The 24,741-nt window shown below is 45.2% G+C and overlaps 1 long non-coding RNA gene across 1 annotated transcript; it reads left to right on the forward strand.

Moving 5' to 3' along the window:
- Nucleotides 1–20,128: 20,128 nt before the first annotated feature.
- On the forward strand, nucleotides 20,129–24,010 carry LOC137840546 (uncharacterized). Its single transcript, XR_011087277.1, has 3 exons — nucleotides 20,129–20,849; nucleotides 20,985–21,725; nucleotides 21,845–24,010. It is a non-coding gene; the product is annotated as an uncharacterized lncRNA (long non-coding RNA).
- The last annotated feature ends 731 nt before the right edge of the window (nucleotides 24,011–24,741 follow it).

The raw sequence follows: 24,741 nt of genomic DNA on the forward strand, positions 1-24,741 counted from the left end.
GTCCTGGGTCGTCCCCGGGGTCTCCTACCGGTGGGACATGCCCGGAACACCTCCCCAGGGAGGCGTCCAGGAGGCATCCTGATAAGATGCCCGAGCCACCTCATCTGGCTCCTCTCAACGTGGAGGAGTAGCGACTCCGAGTCTCTCCCGGATGACCGAGCTTCTCACCCTATCTCTAAGGGAGAGCCCGGACATCCTGCGGAGAAAACTCATTTCGGCCGCTTGTATCCGAGATCTCGTTCTTTTGGTCACGACCCATAGCTCGTGACCATAGGTGAGGGTAGGAGCGTAAATCGACCGGTAAATTGAGAGCTTTGCCTTTTGGCTCAGCTCTCTCTTCACCACAACGGACCGGTACAGGGTCCGCATTACTGCCGACGCTGCACCGATCCGCCTGTCGATCTCACGCTCCATCCTCCCCTCACTCGTGAACAAGACTCCAAGATACTTGAACTCCTCCACTTGGGGCAGGATCTCATCCCCGATCCGGAGAGGGCATTCCACCCTTTTCCGATCGAGGACCATGGACTCGGATTTGGAGGTGCTGACCCTCATCCCGACCGCTTCACACTCGGCTGCGAACCGTTCCAGCGAGAGTTGGAGATCACGGCCTGAAGAAGCCAACAGCACCACGTCATCTGCAAAAAGCAGAGACGCGATGCTGAGGTCCCCAAACCGGACCCCCTCAATGCCTCGGCTGCGCCTAGAAATTCTGTCCATAAAAATTATGAACAGAATCGGTGACAAAGGGCAGCCTTGGCGGAGTCCAACCCTCACTGGGAACGAATCTGACTTACTGCCGGAAATGCGGACCAGACTCTGGCATCGGTGATACAGGGACCGAACCGCCCTTATCAGTTGGCTCGGCACCCCGTACTCCCGAAGCACCCTCCACAGAACCTCCCGAGGGACACGGTCGAACGCCTTCTCCAAGTCCACAAAACACATGTGGACTGGTTGGGCGAACTCCCATGCACCCTCGAGGATCCTGCCGAGGGTGTAGAGCTGGTCCACTGTTCCACGGCCAGGACGAAAGCCACACTGCTCCTCCTAAATCCGAGGTTCGACCTCCCGACGGACCTTCCTCTCCAGCACCCCTGAATAGACCTTACCAGGGAGGCTGAGGAGTGTGATTCCCCTGTAATTGGAACACACCCTCCGGTCCCCCTTCTTAAAGAGGGGAACCACCACCCCAGTCTGCCAATCCAGAGGCACTGTCCCCGATGTCTACGCAACGTTGTAGAGGTGTGTCAGCCATGACAGCCCCACAACATCCAGAGCCTTTAAGAACTCTGGGCGGATCTCATCCACCCCCGGGGCCTTGCCACCGAGGAGTTTTTTAACTACCTCAGTGACTTCGACCCCAGAGATTGGAGAATCCGCCTCAGAGTCTCCAGGCCCTGCTTCCTCAATGGAAGGCGTGTAGGTGGAATTGAGGAGGTCTTCGAAGTATTCTCCCCACCGACTCACGACGTCCCGAGTCGAGGTTAGCAGCACGCCATCCCCACTGTAAACAGTGTTGACGTTGCACTGCTTCCCCCTCCTGAGACGCCGGATGGTGGACCAGAATTTCCTCGAAGCCGTCCGAAAGTCATTCTCCATGGCCTCACCGAACTCCTCCCACGCCCGGGTTTTTGCCTCAGCAACCGCCGAAGCCGCGTTCCGCTTGGCCATCCGGTACCTGTCAGCTGCCTCCGGAGTCCCGCAGGCCAAAACGGCCCGATAGGACTCCTTCTTCAGCTTGACGGCATCCCTTACCGCCGGTGTCCACCAGCGGGTTCGGGGGTTGCCGCCCTCCGCGAGTCGTCACCTTATCGTGGTGGAGGGGTTTGCGTGCCCCTATGATCCTAGGAGCCATGTTGTCGGGGGCTTCATGCCCCTGGTAGGGTCACCCATGGCAAACGGGTCCTAGGTGAGGGGTCAGACAAAGCACGGCTCACCCAAGCCCCTTATGATGAGTGATATAAATGGACTTAGTTTTCCCTCGCCCGGACGCGGGTCACCGGGGCCTCCCTCTGGAGCCAGGCCTGGAGGCGGGGCTCGAAGGCGAGCGTCTGGTGGCCGGGCCTTCGCCCATGGGGCCCGGCCGGGCATAGCCCGAAATGGAAACGTGGGTCCCCCTTCCCATGGGCTCACCACCTGTGGGAGGGGCCGAAGGGGTCGGGTGCAATGTGAGCTGGGCGGCAGCCAAAGGCGGGGACCTTGGCGGTCTGATCCCCGGCTGCAGAAGCTGGCTCTTGGGACACGGTGTCACTCCAATTCATTAAATCCATCGATCGTTCTTTGTCAACAATGGGTGCGCGCGGCTGAGGGCGCTTGCACTTCAAAATATTCCACAGGCTCATATAACGATAGATAAACTATATTTCAAATAACTATAATATAAGCAATAATATTATCAAACCATCCGTGCACTTTGAATCCATTAAATCCATCGATCAAATTCCTCGTCCTTTGTCAACATCGCCGCGCGTGCGCCCTGACGTCAGCCTCGTCTTTATTCCACAGATCTAGTATATAACTATATTGTAGCGTTAACAAAGTACAAGGATGGACGTGGGTTTGGTAAACGGCTCTTTATTAAACAAAACAAACTTCCAAGCGTGTGGCGGCGTGGACTTCCAAACACGAGAGCTCCATGGCATAGGACCGGGCGTGCGTAATGGCCATGTCCGAGCCCCTTGTTTTGTTTATTTGGTTGTTTTATCAGAGTCAAAGTCTGCTTTATTGTCTAATTTTTTCATATACCAAGACACACAAAGAGATTGAAATTACGTTCCCACTATCCCTCGGTGAAATAGTACACATATGCATACAAGCAACCCAAAAAAAAAACAAGAAGGACCAAACAATGAATAAATAAGAGTGTTGAATAAATGATAAATAAACAAATAATAATAAATAATAATAATAAATAAAGAGGAGCAAAAATGGAGCAAGTGTACATACAGCAGACAGTGGACTTGGATATGGTGCTTTAAAGTGTTAATTACTTTATTTGATGTTTTCTCTATTTTTTTATGTTTTGAGTATGTTCAAGATAAAGATATAAAAGCATGTGAAGTGATCAACTTTACTAAAAATAACATGGGAAGTGGTCAGCTATACTTATAAGTAAGTGATGTCTTAATGATCAAGTAAAAATTTGTGAAAAAAAACATATATAAGTCGCTCCTGAGTATAAGTCGCCCCCCCCCCACCCAAACTATGAAAAAAAACACGACTTATAGTCCGGAAATTACGGTAGCTCCTAACTCACAACTTTATTACCTCTGACAACAATGTCATACAAATTACATTGAAATGATAACTTCCTTGAAAGAGGCAGATTGCAGACGGTTGTGCTGCTGTGCTCAAAGACAAGTATCCGTCCCACACAACTGCAGTGCACAAAACTGACCTTGCTGAGATGTTTAATGTGCTAGGAAAATACAGATTTTTCGGTCCATGTTTGTCAGACATTATCAACTACGAGCTGACATGCCTTTCTAAGACGGATGTCAGTGCAATGCTTTCAGTATGTACTGTCAGCAACCTAAAATGTTGATATTGGCTCATTTTCATCCTTTTTTTCCAGCAAAAATATGAGTTGGCCAAACCATGGTGTTATGAGGGAATTTTTATTAAAATGTATAAGCAAGTTAAGTACATGCAGCTGTCCAGAATCAAGTGAATGTGACAGGTACAATCTTTACACTTTTGTCATAGAGCTTCTCTATATGTTCATTGTGTTGCAGGAAGACAGAATATTTACCCCGAGGTTAAAATATTGGCACCATGTCAATGGGAAGTAAGGAGAAGAAAAGGCTGTTGAATTATTGAAGGCACAGGGAACAACAATAAAGAGGCAAGTATAAAAGAGCGGCACAGATAAATGCCACCTTGACCTCACACTCCTTTGGGATTTATGTTCATCTCTCTCTCCTGCAATCATCTGGATAAACGCAAGCCATGCTCAGAAAAGATATGTGAAAACAATAATAATAATAATAATAAATAAATAATCAAATAAATAAGGTTCAATCCATAAATGTCAGCAACCTTCGAATATTAAACATTTCCCTCGTGTGATAGTGATATTTTATTTAACTTTAATGATATTATTAATTAATTATACTTTAGAAATCAAAACCTGAACACCTAGTGAAAAAAAATAAATTGCTTGAAAAGTTCAAACTAATGTGACTTAGATCCTTGATAGAAGATGAATGTGTCTTTCCATTCAATTTACATTGAAACAGATGATACATGTAAAGCGCGATAGAATTTTCAAGCCTGCAGCAATTTCTAACTTTGCATACCTTCTGGATATTTAATGACTTCAATCACTGAAAAATATTATTCTGTGCAGTGCTCTGCAAGAAAAGGACTACGGACTTTTATTTGTTTTTCTATATATACGTGTATGCCCCACCTACTATTATGTCTTGCTTTGGCCAATCTTCACAAGCTATGATGGTATTGGGGACCAGGTGGAGGTTTTGGTGAAGACCACAGGACCCTGTGGCCTGATTTTGCCTCCCGCAGTTCTTTTTTGCCCTTTCTTGAGGAAGGAATTCCCCCTCACTTCCTATCTCCTCCCAGTGAGTATCTTGTGCTTAATTGTACCCAGCTGTTTCACTGGAGATAAATAGGGCCGTGGGGACAACCGTTTTGTAATTTTGGAGCGATGGTAAAATGGAAACAATTGTGACAATTGGGAGCAGGCTACATAAATTAGCATTCTTTGGCTTTAGGGAACATTCCATTTTAAATAGCTGGAAAGTCTCCTTGGCATTAGGGTCTCTGAGATAAATTGTACGAGTGAGCTATGAAAAATTAAATAAGTGATGGAAAATAGATAAGAGTATCAGAGGATTTATGCTTAGGCTGCAATTTTGCCTCAATACAAAAATTGTGTTCGATAGATTAGTAATTATAATAAAATGAGTAGTAAATAACTGTTTTTTCACAAGCAGGTTTATTATGCTCACAATTAGGTCACAAGAACATAACATGGATATAACAAAAGTTTATATATATATACATATATATATATATATATATATATATATATATATATATATATATATATATATATATATATATATATATATATACAGTGGGGGAAATAAGTATTTGACCCCTTGCTGATTTTGCAGGTTTGCCCACTTGTAAAGAATGCAACAATCTATAATTTTAATCATATGTACATTCTAACAGTGAAAGACGGAATCCCAAAGAAAATTCCAGAAAATCACATCATATGAATTTATAAAAATTGATAACCGTCTGATGAGGAAAAACAAGTATTTGAACCCCTGGACAAACAGCATGTTAATATTTTGTAGAAAAGCCATTATTGGCCAGCACAGATGTCAAACGGTTTTTATAGTTGGTGACAAGCTTTGTGCACATTTCGTCAGGGATGTTGGCCCACTCCTCCCTGCAGACAGCCTCCAAATCATTCAGGTTCCGAGGTTGTCGCCTGGCAACTCGAATTGTAAGCTCCCTCCAAAGATTTTCAATTGGATTCAGGTCTGGAGACTGGCTAGGCCACTCCAGAACCTTGATGTGCTTCTTCTTCATCCACTCTTTTGTTGCTTTGGCGGTGTGCTTAGGATCGTTGTCGTGCTGAAACACCCATCCTCGACCCATCTTCAGCTTTCTCACTGAGGGAAGGAGATGTTGGTCCAGAATTCTACGATACATGGCCCTGTCCATCCTCCCCTCAATACGATGGAGTTGTCCCGTCCCCTTGGCTGAAAAGCACCCCCAAAGCATGATGTTGCCACCACCATGCTTGACGGTGGAGATGGTGTTCTTTGGGTTGTACTCTGTGTTCTTTGCCCTCCAAACACGACAAGTTGAGTTGAGGCCAAAAAGTTCTATTTTGGTCTCATCTGACCCCATCACCTTATTCCAGGCCTCTTCTGAGTCGTCCAGGTGCTGAATGGCAAACTTCATGCGGGCCTGTACATGTTTCTTCTTGAGCAGGGGGACCTTGCGTGCGTGGCAGGATTTCAATCCATGACGGCGTAGTGTGTTACCAACCGTTTCTTTTGCAACTGTGGTCCCAGCTGCCTTCAGTTGATTCATCAGTTCCCTCCTTGTGGTTTTGGGATGATTCCTCACCATTCGCATGATCAGGGAGACCCCACGAGGTGAGATCTTGTGTGGAGGCCCAGACCGAGGGAGGTTGGCGGTGGTGTGGTGCTTCTTCCATTTCCTGATAACTGCTCTCTCCAACTTGCTTTCCGATTCTCTTGTAGCCCATCCCAGCCTTGTGCAGATCAACAATCCAGTCTCCAGACCTGAATCCAATTGAAAATCTTTGGAGGGAGCTTAAAATTCGAGTTGCCAGGCAACAACCTCGGAACCTGAATGATTTGGAGGCTGTCTGCAGGGAGGAGTGGGCCAACATCCCTGCCGAAATGTGCACAAAGCTTGTCACCAACTATAAAAACCGTTTGACATCTGTGCTGGCCAATAATGGCTTTTCTACAAAATATTAACATGCTGTTTGTCCAGGGGTTCAAATACTTGTTTTTCCTCATCAGACGGTTATCAATTTTTATAAATTCATATGATGTGAATTTCTGGAATTTTTGGGGGGATTCTGTCTCTCACTGTTAGAATGTACATATGATTAAAATAGTAGATCGTTGCATTCTTTGTAAGTGGGCAAACCTGCAAAATCAGCAAGGGGTCAAATACTTATTTCCCCCACTGTATATATATATATATATATATATATATATATATATATATATATATATATATATATATATATTTTTTAGTATAGTTGATCACTTCACATGCTTTTATATCTTTATCTTGAACATAGTCAAAACATAAAAAATAGAGAAAACATCAAATAAAGCAATTAGCACTTTAAAGCACCATATCCAAGTCCACTGTCTGCTGTATGTACACTTGCTCCATTTATGCTCCTCTTATATTTATTATTAGTATGTATTATTATTTGTTTATTTATCATTTATTCAACACTCTTATTTATTCATTGTTTGTGCCTTCTTGTTTTTTTTTTGTGTTGCTTGTATGCATATGTTTACTATCTCACCAAGGGATAGTGGGAACGTAATTTCAATCTCTTTGTGTGTCTTGATATATGAAAAAAAATCCACAATATAGCAGACTTTGACTTTGATAAAACAACCAAATAAACAAAACAAAAAACTATATCTGAAAAAAAATATATTTTCAGACGAAACTGGATGAGGGCGCTCTAAATTTCACCGTTGGCCATGACTCATCAACTGGGTGAGTTTAAGAAAAATGGCACCAAAAAGAAACTCATATTTTGCAGGTTACAAACTTCAAGTTGTAAAATATGCAGCTGAGAACAGTAATCGAGCAGCAGAAAGAAAGTTTGGAGAACCGTGATGTACCAAGAGATTACTATTTCAAGTGACATCAGTGGCACGGCGCGGCGCGGCGCGGCGCGGCAGTTGTTTACATAAAGGACAAACGTACCCACGTAAGGACGACCGGCATTATTAGCGGTGATCATTTCTAAGTAACACGGAGGACAAAGAGTTTGAAGGAATTAAGGATTTGGAGTAACATAGAAGGTTTGAAAAACTATTATGGATTTTACGTACGCCCGGTCCTACTCTACTGAGTCGGGGGCCGGCGCTCGGCCGAGTGGCTGTCCGCGAACGGTGCATGGGGCTCGGACATGGCCATTACGCACGCTCTCGTGTCTGGAAGTCCACGCCGCCACACGCTTGGAAGTTTGTTTTGTTTAATAAAGAGCCGTTTACCAAACCCACGTCTATCCTTGTACTTTGTTAACGCTACAATATAGTTATATACTAGATCTGTGGAATAAAGACGAGGCTGACGTCAGGGCGCACGCGCGGCGATGTTGACAAAGGATGAGGAATTTGATCGATTGATTTAATGGATTTAAAGTGCACGGATGGTTTGATAATATTATTGCTTATATTATAGTTATTTGAAATATAGTTTATCTATCGTTATATGAGCCTGTGGAATATTTTGAAGTGCAAGCGCCCTCAGCCGCTCTTGTTGACAAAGAACAATCGATGGATTTAATGAATTGGAGTGACACCGATGATTTTATAAACGTGTTATTCATGTAATTGTTTTCTTTAATAACTCTATATGTTACGTCAGGCCCATTCTCAGCTCTTCGTTTGTGTTTGTCACGTTAGCATACCTATCGTTTAGCCTGTTGCTATCATATCGAATGATCGATGGATTTAATGAATTGGAGTGACACCGATGGTTTTATAAACGTGTTATTCATGTAATAGCTGTCCTTAATCACTCTATATGTTACGTCAGGCCCGTTCTCAGCTCTTTGTTTGTGTTTGTCACGTTAGCATACCTATCGTTTAGCCTGTTGTTGCTATCGTTTAGCCTGTTGTTGCTCGTTTATGACAGTTTTTGGTGTGGGATTTTGTCGAATAAATTGCCCCCCAAAATGCGACTTATACTCCGAAGCGACTTATATGTGTTTTTTTTCACTTTTTGGGGCATTTTATGGCTGGTGCGACTTATATTCCGGAGCGACTTATGGTCCGGAAAATACGGTATACGTGTGTGCGTGTAACATGTTAACAAGAAGTACTGGGCAGGTGAACGAGTTAGCGGAAAAACGCTGATTTGCGATCTTGTTAACACGCGAAAACGGATCTCTACAGGAATGTAAACGAACATTTGGAGCAATACTACATTGTCCCAGGATAGACACATGTGATCGTTCATTTTTCTTGTTAGGAGACCCACTTACATCGTACATGAACGCAAGCCATGCTCAGAAAAGAGATGATCAAATATGTGAAAACAATAATAATAATAATAATAATAAATACATAATCAAATAAATAAGGTTAAATAAATAATAAAATAAATAAGGTTCAATCCATAAATGTTAGCAACATCCTCCATAGCCTAAGTCAGGCGCTTCTTCCGTTGTCTTGAGTTCAGAAGTGGCTTGACCATGGGAATACGGCTATTGTAGCCCATTTACCAAACACGTTTGTGAGAAGTGGCTTTTGATACCTGGACTCCAGCTTCAGTCCACTGTCTTTTAAGCTCCCCCAAATTCTGAAAGCAACTCTTCTTCACAATGCTGTTAAGGCTGCGGTCATCTCTTTTGGTTGTGCAGCGTTTCCTGCCACATGTCCCACTTCCAACAGACTTTTTGTGGATGTGCTTTGAAACTGCACTCTGTGAACAGTTAGCTCTTTGAGAAATTTCTTTTTGTGTCTTACCATCCTAATGGAGGGTGTCAACGATGGTCCTCTGGACAGCAGTCGATCAGCAGTCTTCCCCATACTTGTCATTTAGTTTACTGAACCAAACTAAGTGTTTTTTAAGGCTCAGGAAATCCTTGCAGGTAATTCGAGTTAATTAGACGATTCAAGTGATTAGTTGAATACCCTACTACAGGGGTGGGCAATTCCGGTCCTCGAGGGCCGGGTGTTCTGCATGTTTTATAGGTCTCCCTGCTGCAACACACCTGATTCAAATGATCAGGATTGTTATCCAGCTTCTGCAGACCTTGCTAATTATCTGACCATTTGAATCAGGTGTGTTGCAACAGGGTGACATAGAAAACATTCAGGACACCGGCCCTCGAGGACCAGAATTGCCCACCCCTGCCCTACTAGTATACTTTTTCACGATATTCTAATATTTTGAGATAGGATATTTGAGTTTTCTTAAGCTGTATGCCATAATCAGCAATATTAAAATAATAAAAGGCTTGCAATATTTCAGTTGCGTTGTAATGGATCCAGAATGTCTGACATTTTTGTTTTTTTATTTGCATTACAGAAAATAAAGAGCTTTATCACAATATCTAATTTTCTGAGACGGTCCTGTATGTATATATATATATATATATATATATATATATATATATATATATATATATATATATATATATATATATATATATATATATATATATATATATATATATATATATATATATACTGTCAAGTGGCATAGTGGTACAAGATGGTGTAAAATTAGGTATTGAATTTGGCCCAGGCACATTGGCTATCCCAAAACATGTAGTAGTTCCAAAATGTCACCAGGAGATGGTGTTAAAGCTTGACCTGGGGTGACCTGATGGAAATTAACAAATCTAATAAATTAAATTGTTAGCAATTAGGAGGACACGACCTGTTCAAACACGTAGCAACGCACAATTTTGGAATATGAGTTTGCTATGCCATCATTTTAAGATGTAACAGCTTGAGCAATATCAATATTTCCGTTTAAGTTGGAGGAACCCATTATTATGTTAAGTACTATTATGGGTTGAGATTGATCTTTATTAGACAAGATATATGTGATTAATGTTGCAATGTTTTGTCCAACCTGTATTTAACATTGGTGTTCCATCCATACCTGAATATATTAAGTTGAGAGGAGACATTAAGGGCTAGTAGGGAAAGAACGAGCAAAACAGGAAACACCTGCATCCGGTGGCCGTTGGCTGTCGGGCGCAGTGGTTGCTGCTTGAAGCAGGGTTGCCAAGACAACCAGAGGTGCAGGGATTCTGAGTTTTTATCTACATATTCCAATGAGGTAATGCCAGAAGCCTATAAATATGATGCCCGAATGCAGAGCAGCGCTTCTTCCTAGTCAGGGCGTTAGCCGTGACGCTGCCCGGAGTAAAAGAACGAAGATGGATTTTTCATTCTTTTTAAGATTGAACCAAAATCTATTAAGATGAATTTCCAGAGTCTTCGAATTGGACTTGGTCAAATTTTAAGCTTCGAGGAAGGGCAGAGGAGACAGCCGCTCCGGGCAGAAAGGGGAAGTCGCCAATTTTACTTTTTAGGCTACGCTCCTCACGGCCGGAACCTTTCCTATTTTTAAACATGATTCGGATTTTGGAACAAAAGAGAGCTGATCACTCGACTTGTTCAACCAAATAGGTTTTTAGACCTTTAGTCTCCTCTTTTGTTCTGAGTGGGTGAGTCTTGTTGTCTTTGTTTTTTTCGACTTGTAATTCTTTTGCTTGCTTATTCATTAAATCTCTTCTTAAGCCTTAATTCGGTTATCGATTATTTAGAAGTAACTATGTTGAGCATGGTTTTATATGCAGTAATTACAACTTTAAAATGTTTTTATTCCCCTATCTTAGTCATTCTTTAAAGCCGTTCAATTATTTTTAAAGTGAAGACAGCTTTAATCCTTAACATCAGGAATTGTCAGATCTGGTTCGAAGTAGTTATCTTGAGCTCAGCTAGGGTGAGGGCGCTCTAGTAAATTAACGAAAACAAAGACATCTAAAAATATCCGTAACATAACAACAGCTTCAAACAGAAAAAAGGGGAGCCATCAATACGACGCAGTCATTTCGAAGTCTTGCCTCGAATTGAGTTACTCGGCTTGAGCTTCGGGTGATTTGAGAGGGATTGGCGTCGTAAAGAAATTAGATTGATTCTGGTAGAGTCAATTTAACTCAGGTGGTTAGATTACGGACGAATCCCCTTACCCCGGCTGGTCCAAACCCGTTAACGGGAAGCCGGTGCCACTTTGATAAAAAGTGCGCGTTTGACAATATATATATATATATATATATATATATATATATATATATATATATATATATATATATATATATATATATATATATATATAGATAGATATATATAGATATATATATAGATACATATATAAGAACCGTATTTTTCGGAATAAAAGTCGCTCCGGGATATAGGTCGCATTAGGCATAAAATGCACAATAACGTGAAGTCGCTCCGGAGTATAAGTCGCATTTTGGGGGAAATTTATTCGACAAAATCCAACACCAAGAACAGACATGAAAGAGCAACAACAGGCTAAACGATAGGTATGCTAACGTGACATGAACAGAAACAAAGAGCTGAGAATGGGCCTGACGTAACATTCAGAGTTATTCAAATAACTATTACATAAATAACACGTTTATAAAACCATCTGTGTCACTCCAATTCATTAAATCCATCGATCGTCCTTTATGTCAACAATGGGTGCGCGGCGTTTGCACTTCAAAATATTCCACAGGCCCATATAACGATATATAAATTATATATCAAATAACTATTATATAAGCAATAATATTATCAAACGATCTGTGTCACTCCAAATCATTAAGCCCATTGATCAAATTCCTCGTCCTTTGTCAACAACGCCGTGCGTGCGCCCTGACGTCAGCCTTGTCGTTATTCCACAGATCTAGTATATAACTAAAGTCAAAGTCAAAGTCAGCTTTATTGTCAATTTCTCCACATGCCAAAGACACACAAAGAAACCGAAATTTCGTTCCCCCCTATCCCACGGTGACAAGACATGGCAGACAACAGACAAACAAGTAAACAATTATAACAGCAGCGTGCTGAATAAATAGTGAATAAATAACACAATAAATAAATAGATAAATAAATAAATAAGAGGAGCAAAAAAGGAGCAAGTGCGCGTAAAGCAGACATTCCAGAAAATAGCGCAACAGTGCCGCACGCTACGCAGAAGGGGGTAGCGAGTTCAGGGTCCTAACAGCCTGGTGAAAGAAGCTGTTGGCGAGTCTGGTGGTGCGGGAGCGCAGGCTCCTGTACCTCTTCCCAGAGGGCAGAAGGTCAAACAAAGAGTGAGCCGGGTGACTCACATCTCTCGCAATCGAGGTTGCCTTGCGGGCGAGATGGGAAGTGTAAATGTCCTTCAGGGAGGGGAGCGAAGCACCAATAATCTTACCAGCCGTATTCACTATGTGCTGCATGGCCTTCAAGTTCTGTTCAGTGCAGTTACCACCCCAGACAGCGATGCAACTGGTGAGGACGCTCTCAACAGTGCCGCGGTAGAATGTAGACAGGACTGCCTGAGGAGCACATGCACGCCTGAGCTTCCGCAGGAAGTACAGGCGGCGCTGAGCTTTCTTTGCCAGTGACGAGGTGTTTGCGGACCAGGAGAGGTCCTCACTGATGTGCACCCCCAGGAACTTCGTGCAGCTCACCCTCTCCACCACAGCACCATCGATGATCAGAGGCAGGTGTTTTGTGTGACCCTTCCGGAAGTCAACAACGATTTCCTTGGTCTTGTTGACGTTCAGCAGGAGGTTGTTGTCCCTGCACCACGTGGTCAGAAGGTCAACTTCCGACCTGTACCGAGTCTCGTCGCCCTTCGTGATGAGACCCACCAGAGTCGTGTCGTCAGCTAACTTCACTATGCGGTTGTCGCTGTAGGTCGCAGTGCAATCATGCGTCAGCAGGGTGAAGAGCAATGGACTGAGCACGCAGCCCTGGGGGGCCCCCGTGCTCAGCGTGATGCTGGCGGAGATTTCGTCGCCAACACGCACCACCTGAGGCCTCTGACAGAGGAAGTCCAGTAGCCAGTTGCAGAGGGAGGTACTGAGGCCCAGCTCGTCGAGTTTGCAGATGAGTCGCTGCGGCACAATGGTGTTGAAGGCAGAGCTGAAGTCCACAAACAGCAACCTCACATAAGAGTCCTTTCTCTCCAGGTGTATGAGGGCCGAGTGGAGGGCAGAGCAGATGGCATCCTCAGAGGACCGCTTGGCACGGTACGCGAACTGGAAAGGGTCAATGGCGGGGGGGAGAACGGATTTGATGTGCTCCATGACAAGCCGCTCAAAGCACTTCATGATGATGGGCGTCAGTGCCACGGGGCGGTAGTCATTGAAGCAGGACGGTGCAGGTTTCTTCGGCACAGGAACGATGGTGGCAGCCTTGAAACACGAGGGGACGATGGCCTGCTGCAGGGAAACGTTAAAGATGTCCGTGAAGACACCCGACAGCTCCCCAGCGCAATCCTTCAGCGCTCGACCCGGGATGTTGTCAGGGCCCGCCGCCTTACGGGTGTCAATAGCGGCAAGCGCCCTCCTCACACCGTCGGCAGAGAGGCGCAGGGGCTGCTCGTGTGTGTGTGTGGGGGGGTGTTCTTCAGCGGGCAAGTGCTGTTCTGGGCGTCGAAGCGAGCAAAGAAGCGGTTCGGATCGTTCAGCAGATGGACGTCGCCCTCACAGCTCCTCGGCGCGGGCTTGTAGTCCGTGATGGTCTGAATGCCCCGCCAAAGGCTACGTGCGTCCTTGCTGTCCTTGAAGTGGGTGGAGACCTTGCACGAGAACGCCTTCCTCGCTTCTTTGATGCCTCGGGACAGGTCGGCCCTCGCTGTCCTCAAGCCAGCCTCATCCCCCGCTCTGAAAGCCTTGTCCCTGGCCCTCAGCAGTCTGAGGACAGCCCCTGTCAGCCACGGCTTCCAGTTCGCTCGAGTGACGACGGATTTCGAGCAAGTCACATCATCGATGCACTTCGTGATGTAAGAGGTAACAGAGTCAGTATACTCCTCTATGTCCGTCCGATTGTTGTAGGTGGCTGCCTGCTTAAACAAGTCCCAGTCAGTGGTGTCAAAGCAGTCACGAAGTGCATCAGAGGCACCCTCAGGCCACACCCGAACCCGCCTCCGAACCAGCCTGGATGCCTTCACCAATTGTCTGTATGCGGGCAAAAGCAAAACGTTGAGATGGTCAGAAAGCCCAAGATGGGGGAGGGGGGTGGCTTTGAAAGCTCCCTTTTGCGCAGAGTAGACCAGGTCCAGGAAGCTGTCTCCACGTGTCGGAAAAGTAACATGCTGGTGAAGCCTCGGGAAAACAGACTTCAGGTTGGCACGATTGAAGTCTCCAGCGAAGATGGTGAAACCGTCAGGGTGCGCTGTCTGCTGTTCACTGACAGCCTGGTACAGTTCACCAAGCGCCGCGATCCTGTCGCCTTCGATGTTGGTAGGCGGGATGTATACCGCGACTAGCAGAATCGCGATAAATTCCCTCGGCAGGTAAAAAGGACGGCACTTGATGATCACAAACTCCGCAAGTGGCGAACAGTGCTTACATACCACCACAGAGTCCCGGCACCATTCCTCTCGGATGTAGACGCATATTCCACCTCCTCGCGACTTTCCCCCTCGTACAATGGCATGGTCCGCCCGATAGCACGCTAGCCGCTCCAGATGCACGGCAGAGTCCGGAATGTTGTCAGTCAACCAGGTCTCGGTGAACACGAGCACACAGCTGTTCCGCACCGTCCGGTTCGTAGACCTCAGCAGGCGAACGTAATCCATTTTGTTGTCCAGCGATCGAACATTCGCCAGAAGAATGGAGGGCACCGCCGGGCGCGCTGGGTTGGCCGCCAGCCTGGCCCGGATGCCTACGCGCTTGCCCCTCTTCTGCCTCCTCGCACACCGTTTCTGACAGCTCCCAACCGGGGGAGGAATAGCGGGCGAGGTCGGCGACGTTTCAGGACGTAGCAGTCCGAGCGCCTTTAATGTCGCCGCTTCAAAGTCCAGAACGCCACAAAACCCACTTCTGCCGATGTCGAGCAGAACCTGCCTGATGGCACTTTGGACAGCTTCTGTTCATCAAGTTTTCCGCTCACCGTGCTCACTTTGACCGCGGCGCAACCTGGTTCATAATGCCAAAAGGAAAACAGCAATATTAAAGGAGCTGCAGAAATGGCACATACAGGCTATTTAGTACATGTAACAGTGTTCCACCTCCTTCATATGTCTAGACCTTGGAATGGCTTTGGCATGTTCTTACAAAGAAAAACATCTAAGCCCACCTACATTTTGAAAAACACATTAGGGATTTCCCAAAAGAGTGTGGGAAAATGTATTGTGGTACAATGAAACCAAGGTTGACCCTTTTGGTCATAATTCAAAAAGGTATGGCTGGCACGAAAACAACAATGGTAATCACCAAAAGTATATCATACCTACAGTGAAGCATGGTGGGAGCAGCAGCATCAAGCAGTGGGGATGATTTTCTACAAATAGAACTGGGGTCAAACTGGAAGGAGTTAAGAACAGTTCCAAATTCCAGTCAGTGTAGCACAAAACCTTCAATCTTCCCCAAGAACGCAAAAAATGAAATTAAATTTAAAAAAAGACAGACAAACCCTATCATGATATATGAAATGTATTTAGGCTTCATCAGAGGTAAGTGTATGGTAACTCCCACAATACTATGTGATTGGTTCAGTGGTGGTGGTGCATTTCGAACCTGAGGTTTTACAATATCAATGTTATGTACTTCTTAAGTAACATATGTGTGCAAATTATTTGGGAGTAAATCATTGCCGTTTTGCTTTCTAGCGTTTGTCCATGAAAGCTACGATTTGGTCATATGACCTTTAAACTATATCGTTGGTTTTTTTGTTGATTTTTATTGTTGTTTAAGATTTTTTCATTACCAAATTTACACCAATGCAAGTGTTTAAGTGGTTCTTAGGGGCTACCTCTTGCCCGCGGGCACCATGTTGGTGACACCTGATGTAGACCATTTGTAAAAGCCATCTGACTTGTACCTTTTTTTGGTCCTAATTAGTTCCTCAATATTTTGTAAATATGAATACTGTGAATGCATCTTACTCCTTTGCATTCTGCAACCACATCTTACAATGAATCCACTGCCTAAAACCTTCTGCCAGTCAGTCGATGTCATGTCACTGTTAATCTTGATTGCCGATATGTGACCTTTTACAAGCTTCACTTCCCTTGGTCCCAAGTAATTTATACAAGTTGGGTTAATTGGATGTTAAATGGAGCTCTCATTTCTCATTGACCATGCTCCTGAGAAAACAGTGATGCTGGATCTCATATTTTTGAACAAGGTGATAAAGATAATTACCATTCGTTCATTGATCAATCTTCAATTTTATACTTGTGAACCGAGGCTAAGGCCACCCTGGCTCCGCCCTGTTTGACCAAATGAAGACCAGGACAAACAGACTCAGAAACAGTTTCTTTCCCCAAGCCATAGCCGCCCTCAACTCCAGCCGACACTGATGACACTTTCCTCCTGCACTATTGCTGCACTTTGTCCGCACTACTGTTTCTGATTATTTCATCTACTTTTCTACTAGTCGATTACTTGACTATGCACTGGATGGAGGTCTCCAATTTCATTGTACTATGTAGAATGACAATAAAGGTTTTCTGATTCTGATTCTGATTAAAAAGTGTGTCTCGGTCCAATTATTTGATCCGCACAATTACCCTTGTATTGAGTTGCGGTAAAAATTGACCTTTGAGTTTGTTATGTATAAAGTACCATTTGCTTTTTTGAAGTGGAACGACACTTCATCTAATCCTCAGACACAACTATTTTAACGCAACAAAATAAATTTTCACCATTTTAGCTCCCAAAAAAGTGGCAAACACACACGTGTGCGCGCACTAACTCACCCACGCACCCACGCACGCACGTACACACACACACACACGCACACACACACAAACACACACACACTTTTATTTCAGTGTGTTTACCAGTGATTTAGGTTTTTCTATTCTATCAATTCACTACTGGTGTGGTATTTTTCCAGGTATCACAATTATATGTAAGATATTGATAGTATTTATGAGTAAGATGTTGAAATGTGCGTTGTGAGTCGTCACCTTACCGTGGTGGAGGGGTTTGCGTGTCCCAATGATCCTAGGAGCCATGTTGTCTGGGGCTTCATGCCCCTGGTAGGGTCACCCATGGCAAAAGGGTCCTAGGTGAGAGGTGTGCTCTATATATGAAATAATTTCCTTCGGTCACGACCCATAGCTCGTGACCATAGGTGAGGGTAGGAGCGGAGATCGACCGGTAAATTGAGAGCTTTGCCTTTTGGCTCAGCTCTCTCTCTCTTCACCACGACCGGCCGGTATAGAGTCCGCATCACAGCCGGTGCTGCACCGATCCGCCTGTCAATCTCACGCTCCATCCTGCCCTCACTCGTGAACAAGACCATAAGATACTTGAACTCCTCTACTTGGGGCAGGATCTCATCCCCGATCCGGAGAGGGCATTCCACCCTTTTCCGACTGAGGACCATGGACTCAGATTTGGAAGTGTTGATCCTCATCCCGACCGCTTCACACTCGGCTGCGAACCCCTCACGGCTTGAAGAAGCCAACAGCACCACGTTGTCTGCAAAAAGCAGAGACGCAATGCTAATGTCCCCAAACCGGACACCCTCAAAACCTGGGTTTCCCCATAGAAATTCTGTCCATAAAAGTTATGAACAGAATCGGTGACAAAGGGCAGCCTTGGCGGAGTCCAACTCTCACTGGGAACGAATCAGACTTACTGCCGGAAACGCGGACCAAACTCTGGCATCGATGATACAGGGACCGAACCGCCCTTATCAGTTGGCTCGGCACCCCGTACTCCCAAATCACCCTCCACAGAACTTCCCGAGGGACACAGTTGAACGCCTTCTCCAAGTCCACAAAACACATGTGGACTGGTTGGGCAAACTCCCATTCACCCTCGAGGATCCTGCCGAGGGTGTAGAGCTGGTCCACTGTTCCACGGCCAGGACGAAAACCACACTGCTCCTCCTGAATCCGAGATTCGACCTCCTGACGGACCCTCCTCTCCAGCACCCCTGAATAGACCTTACCGGGGAGGCTGAGGAGTGTGATTCCTCTGTAGTTGGAACACACCCTCCTGGTCCCCCTTCTTAAAGAGGGGAACCACCACCCCAGTCTGCCAATCCAGAGGCACCGTCCCCGATGTTGACGCAATGCTGTAGAGGCGTGTCAGCCATGCCAGCCCTACAACATCCAGAGCCTTTAAAATCTCCGGGCGGATTTCATCCACCCCTGGGGCCTTGCTCCCGAGGTGTTTTTAACTACCTCAGTGACCGCAGAGATTGGAGAGTCCACCTCAGAGTCTCCAGGCCCTGCTTCCACAATGGAAGGTGTGTCGGTTGAATTGAGGAGGTCTTCGAAGTATTCTCCCCACCGACTCACGACGTCCCGAGTCGAGGTCAGTAGCACGCCATCTCCACTGTAAACAGTGTTGACGGTGCACTGCTTCCCTCTCCTGAGACGCCGGATGATGGACCAGAATTTCCTCGAAGCCGTCCGGAGGTCACTCTCCATGGCCTCGCCAAACTCCTCCCACACCCGTTTTTTTGCCTCAGCAACCGCCGAAGCTGCGTTCCACTTGGCCGTCTGGTACCGGTCGGATGCCTCCGGAGTCCCACAGGCCAAAACAGCCCGATAGGACTCCTTCTTCAGCTTGACGGCATCCCTTACCGCCGGTGTCCACCAGCAGGTTCCAGGATTGCCGCCACGACAGGCACCAACGACCTTACGGCCACAGCTCCGGTCGGCTGCCTCAACAATGGAGGCACGGAACATGGTCCACTTGGACTCAATGTCCCTGCCTCCCCCGGGACGTGGGGAAAGCTCTGCCGGAGGTGGGAGTTGAAGCTCTTCCTGACAGGGGATTCTGCCAGACGTTCCCGGCAGACCCTCATATTACGTTTGGGTCTGCCAGGTCGGACCAGTAACTTCCCCCACCATCGGAGCCAACCCACCCATATGCTTCAACATGGTGTTCATTATTGACAATCCGTGTCGAGCACAGAAGTCCAATAATAGAACACCGCTCGGGTTCAGATCGGGGTGGGGCGTTCCTCCCAATCACGCACTTCCAATTCTCACTGTCATTGCCCACGTGAGCATTGAAGTCACCCAGTAGAACAATGAAGTTCCCAGAAGGAGCACTCTCCAGCACTTGTTCCAATGACTCCAAAAAGGGTGGGTACTCTGAGCTGCCGTTCGGTGCATAGACACAAACAACAGTCAGGACCCGTCCCCCCACCCGAAGGCGGAGGGAGGCTCCCCTCTCGTTCACCGGGGTGAACCCCAATGTGCAGGCGCCCAGCCGGGGGTCAATAAGTACACCCACACCTGCTCGACGCCTCTGACCGTGAGCAACTCCAGAGTGGAAGCGAGTCCAGCCCTTCACGAGAGGGCTTATACCGGAACCCAATTTGTGTGTGGAGACAAGTCCAACTATGTCTCGGCTGAACTTTTCTGCCTCGCAAACCAGTTAGGGCTCCTTTCCAGCCAGAGAGGTGACATTCTATGTCCCAAGAGCCAGCTTCTGCAGCGGGAGATCGGACCGCCAAGGTAAGCCTTGGCGGTCCGATCTCCAATGAATATTGGAGATCGGACCGCAAGGCAATGTAAGCTGGGCGGCGGCCTTTGGCCGCCGCCCAGCTTACATTGCACCCGACCCCTTTGGCCCCTCCCATGGGAAGGGGGACCCACGTTTCCTTTTCAGGCTGTGCCCGGCCGGGCCCCATGGGCGAAGGCCCGGCCACCAGACGCTCGCCTTCGAGCCCCAACTCCAGGCCTGGGTCCAGAGGGGGGCCCCAGTGACCCGCGAACAGGATGTATTCAAACAAAACCAAGATGTATTTATTTTGCAAAAGAATGAAGCCTACTCTGACAATCAAAAACACAAAATTAACAAAAGTAAAAAATAACAAAGGTATATACCAAAAAAATACACCCAGGGAAAAAAAACATGACTGGACTTGACAGAGACTGCTGAAACAAACACCAACACTGAAGTATGAGACAGAAAAAAAACTAGTGAGCAGTCAAAATGCGAGGAAGCTTCGAAGCATGTGTTTCTTAAGAGTTTAACAAGTCAAGTTTCATTATAGAGACATAACCTCATTGACAACGTATGAAGCCTCACTGTCCCGAGAATTGGTTCATGTTGGCTCACTATTTCCCAAAGTGATTCTATAATGAATATAATGAATATCAGTGTCACTTTTGACCTAACACTCTCAAGGCCTGCAAACCAGCTGAAAAGGTTTTACTGCAAGTTTGAACGGTCCACCCACACAACAGGACCTCCTGCAGCACAATCAGCATACACAACTCCACCCACAACCCCTCTGTCCACACCACCATCATCGTTATCACCTACTCTCTCTCTTACAGAAGCCGCACTCGCACTTCAGATCCATGAGGAGGAGGTGCGTCGGATGCTCCGGAGACAAAAGGTCAAACAGGTCGGTGGATGATGCGGTCAACATGTACTTTCTGAGACAGCTCAGGAAGTTCAACCTATCACACGAGCTGCTGAAGACTTTCTATACTGCCATCATCCAATCTATCCGCTGCACTTCCATCATTCTCTGGTTTAGATCGGCCACCAAACAAGACAAGCACAGACTACAACGGACAATCGACTGCAGAAAAGATAAATCGGAACCAACCTCCCATCTATCCAGGACTTGTACCTGTCCAGGACCAGGAAACGTGCAAGTAACATCTCTACAGACCCTTCTCACTCAGGTTGCAGTCTGTTCGAACTACTCCCCTCCGGACGGTATTACAGAGCACTGTACGCCAAAACCAGCAGACACAGAGACAGCTTCTTCCCTCAGGCTGTCACTCTGACGAACTCACACCACTCTTAGAGTCTCAGAGACATTGCTGTGCAATAGCATCCTGCTCTCGACGCTTTATCTTTGAATTGTCTATGTTATGTGTACTATGTGTCCGCTCTGCATCCATTGCAGCCTGGTCTTCCTGGAAAAGGGATCCTCCCATCTGTGGTCTCTTCTCAAGGTTTCTCATTTCCCCTAGAACAGTGGTTCTTAACCCGGGTTCGATCGAACCCTAGATGTTCGGTGAGTTGGCTTCAGGGGTTCGGCAGAGCTGGTATGTCATTTCTCCGGTCTGGTATGACATGATTAAAGACACATTTCTATGCTCTTGCCTTTAATTAAACTACGCTGGCCAATTTGGCTGCAGTTTCTACTCTCCTGCCCCTTCATTCCCATCTTAAGGAGGAGGCTAGGTGACACACAAGCTGAAAGTTGCTGTCTGGATTCTACACCAACTAACGGGGACAAGAACTGGGTTGCACCATCTCCTCGCAGGTGCGCCCACGATGACTGAATGCGTCTTCCTTGAGCTCTTTGACTATGGACATTTAGAATACCTTATTTCATAGTTTCATATTATATTGTGTTAAATGTTGCCCACTCTGTATTCATAGCAGCCTGGTCGTCCTGGAAGGGGGATCCTCCCATCTGCGGTCCCTTCTCAAGGTGTCTAATTTTTCTCCAGTTGGGGTTTTGTGAGTTTTTCAAGGGAGGTCAAGAATAATTGTTAACTGTGGGCATGTGAAATGCTTTGAGACGTTTCTGTGATTCAGGGCTATATAAATAAACTTGACTTGATTTTTTGATGAGCTTCCGTGTTCACTGGGTTATTTTGAGGAAAAAAGCTGGCTCTTTTTTCTTGTGGACATGGCCAAGCAACTGACAAGGCAAGAAGAAACACATGGACAAGACAAAAGTGGCTGAGGAAACTGACTGAAAGACACAAGGAACTAGGATGACAAGCACAGGTGGACACAATAACATAATGAGACCGGCAAACATGGATACAAGGAAAACAAAAGTCAAATCTAACCAAAACTAAATCAACAAAAGACAAATCATGACATGAGTACAAATACAGAGCATGCACAATATTCTTTTCATTCTAGGTGCAGATTAGCTCGCTATATGGTTTATGGTTATCTTAACCCTTTATGCATTGTTATCCCCATTCACGCTTGCTAAATTAAGGATGAGCAGTCAGTGAGCATACCCATTCATATTTGGATTTAGCCCTATCTTTTCGATCTTTCATTACATATGTATGAGGGTAGGCGTTTCCACTCACGTCAGTGTGCCTTTTGAATTACTTTGCTGTTATCGCTATGGATTACAACACTGCTCATGCTGTGCTACAAAATGGATTAAATGCTCCTGTGCTCAAATATTATCTACCTATTATAAACAGATGTGAGTATGCCGGGGGGTTCCAAGAGGCTTGGTCTTCAAAAATAAATAGAGACAGACATTTGCTTACAGTCTCTACACATAAAGCCTAAAGGTAAGATCCTGAACAATTACTGAATATATGTACAAGTATAATGTAAGCAATTAAAACATGTATTTTGTCACTGTCAGTCCTAAATGACAACTTTTCAGGAAAGTCTCAAAGACCACTTTGTTCAGTTTGGTATTATTCCTTATATTGTTATCATACAGAAATACCACCCTAAAACCATGGTCAATCACAAATCTAACATGCAAAAAAAAAAAAAAAAAAAGTCCACAACATTATTGTGTTATTGATTAAAATAGGAGAATAGGTCACTGGGTGCCAGGTGTCCTCATCAGAATCTGCGCTCATGATTTGCCCCCGATGATACAAAACTATATCAATGTAACTTTGGTCCAAAGATGCTAGCAATTTGAAATTAGAGATTACATGAGATTTCTTTCATCCTGTTGCAAATAATACAAGTGTAGTTTATTGATAAGGCTATAAATACACATAGGCAGTATGAGGTGTTTGTTTGTTTTCTTGTACACAGCATGCTTATTTGAGTTTTTGGAGCCACACTGAGACTTGTGGTAAAAGGAGTTAGGAGGAGTCATTTAGTGGGTTTTTACTTTTGGATCCCTTTTAGTTCATGAATAATTTAATAGTGTAACAAATTGATATTCGTAATACACATACAAAAAAAGGGGTAGGACTAGATACAGTATGTTTTGTACTTCTTCCTACTTCCTTTGACTAGTTCAACAAGCCATAGCTGTAATAACATCTATTAATGATTTTTCCATCCATCCATCCATCCATCCATCCATCCATCCATCCATCCATCCATCCATCCATCCATCCATCCATCCATCCATCCATCCATCCATCCATCTTCTATACCGCTTGTCCCCACGGGGGCCACGGGCGTGCTGGAGCCTATCCCAGCGTTCATTGGGCAGTAGGCGGGGGACAACCTGAACTGGTTGCCAGCCAATTGCAGGGCACACAGAGACAAACAACCATCTCATACCTAGGGACAATTTGGAGTGCACAATCGGCCTACCATGCATGTTTTTGGGATGTGGGAAGAAACTGGGGAGAACATGCAAACTCCTCACAGGGCCGGAGTTGGAATCGAACCCACACCCTACTAACTGCGAGGCGGTCATGCTAACCATTGGGCCACAGAGCCTGATGATTTTTCTATTTTTTATTATTTTAATTTAATCTTGTAATGTGTTTTTAAATTTAATCAAAAGTGTGTGTGTGTGTGTGTGTGTGTGTGTGTGTGTGTGTGTGTGTGTGTGTGTGTGTGTGTGTGTGTGTGTGTGTGTGTGTGTGTGTGTGTATGTGTTTGCATGAAAAAATAGACCAACACTGTGAGGACATTTTGGCCGGTCCTCATTTTGTCACGCTCTAAATCAACTCCAAAAGGTATAGAAAAGCCACCCTATGATTTTCCTGAAAAGTCTTTAGAATGACCTAAAGTTGAGAAATTTTCGCCAGAATTTTGTTCTCTACTGCTGTCATGGTCGAAATCCGGTAGTGCATCTTATTTCTTTTACTTTTCGCTCTATTGCTCCCCCTCTGGTTTAAATCGGTACTACACCAGATTATTCCAAAATTGTTAGGCATAGGGCTAATCCCCTCTTGCTGTACTGAAAGCCATTATTGAAAAATACTATTTATATTAATTTGCATACACATTTAATTTTTTTTAGTAAAATAATAATAATAATAAATTCAAATATTATTGATATATCATTGATTTGGTTCAAAATACAGTGGAGCCTCAGTTTTCGAATAATCCCGGTTCTCGAACAAATCGGTATTCGAACAAATAATTTGAGATTTTTTTTTGCTTCGGATGTCGGACGAAATTCGGTTGTTGAACCTCGCGAGATGAGCCGGGATGACCCGCATGCCAACTGACACCGTTCGTTATTACGTTGTCGTTACGATGCAGTTGCGCGATTGGACAAAAATGCGCAAATGTAAAAATGCTTAAAAAAGGCGGGGGGGGTTTTGGGGCTTGGAACGGATTAATATTTTCCCATTATTTGTAATGGGAAA

Source organism: Syngnathus scovelli, chromosome 8, assembly GCF_024217435.2.
Source record: "Syngnathus scovelli strain Florida chromosome 8, RoL_Ssco_1.2, whole genome shotgun sequence".
Classification (NCBI taxonomy): domain Eukaryota; kingdom Metazoa; phylum Chordata; class Actinopteri; order Syngnathiformes; family Syngnathidae; genus Syngnathus; species Syngnathus scovelli.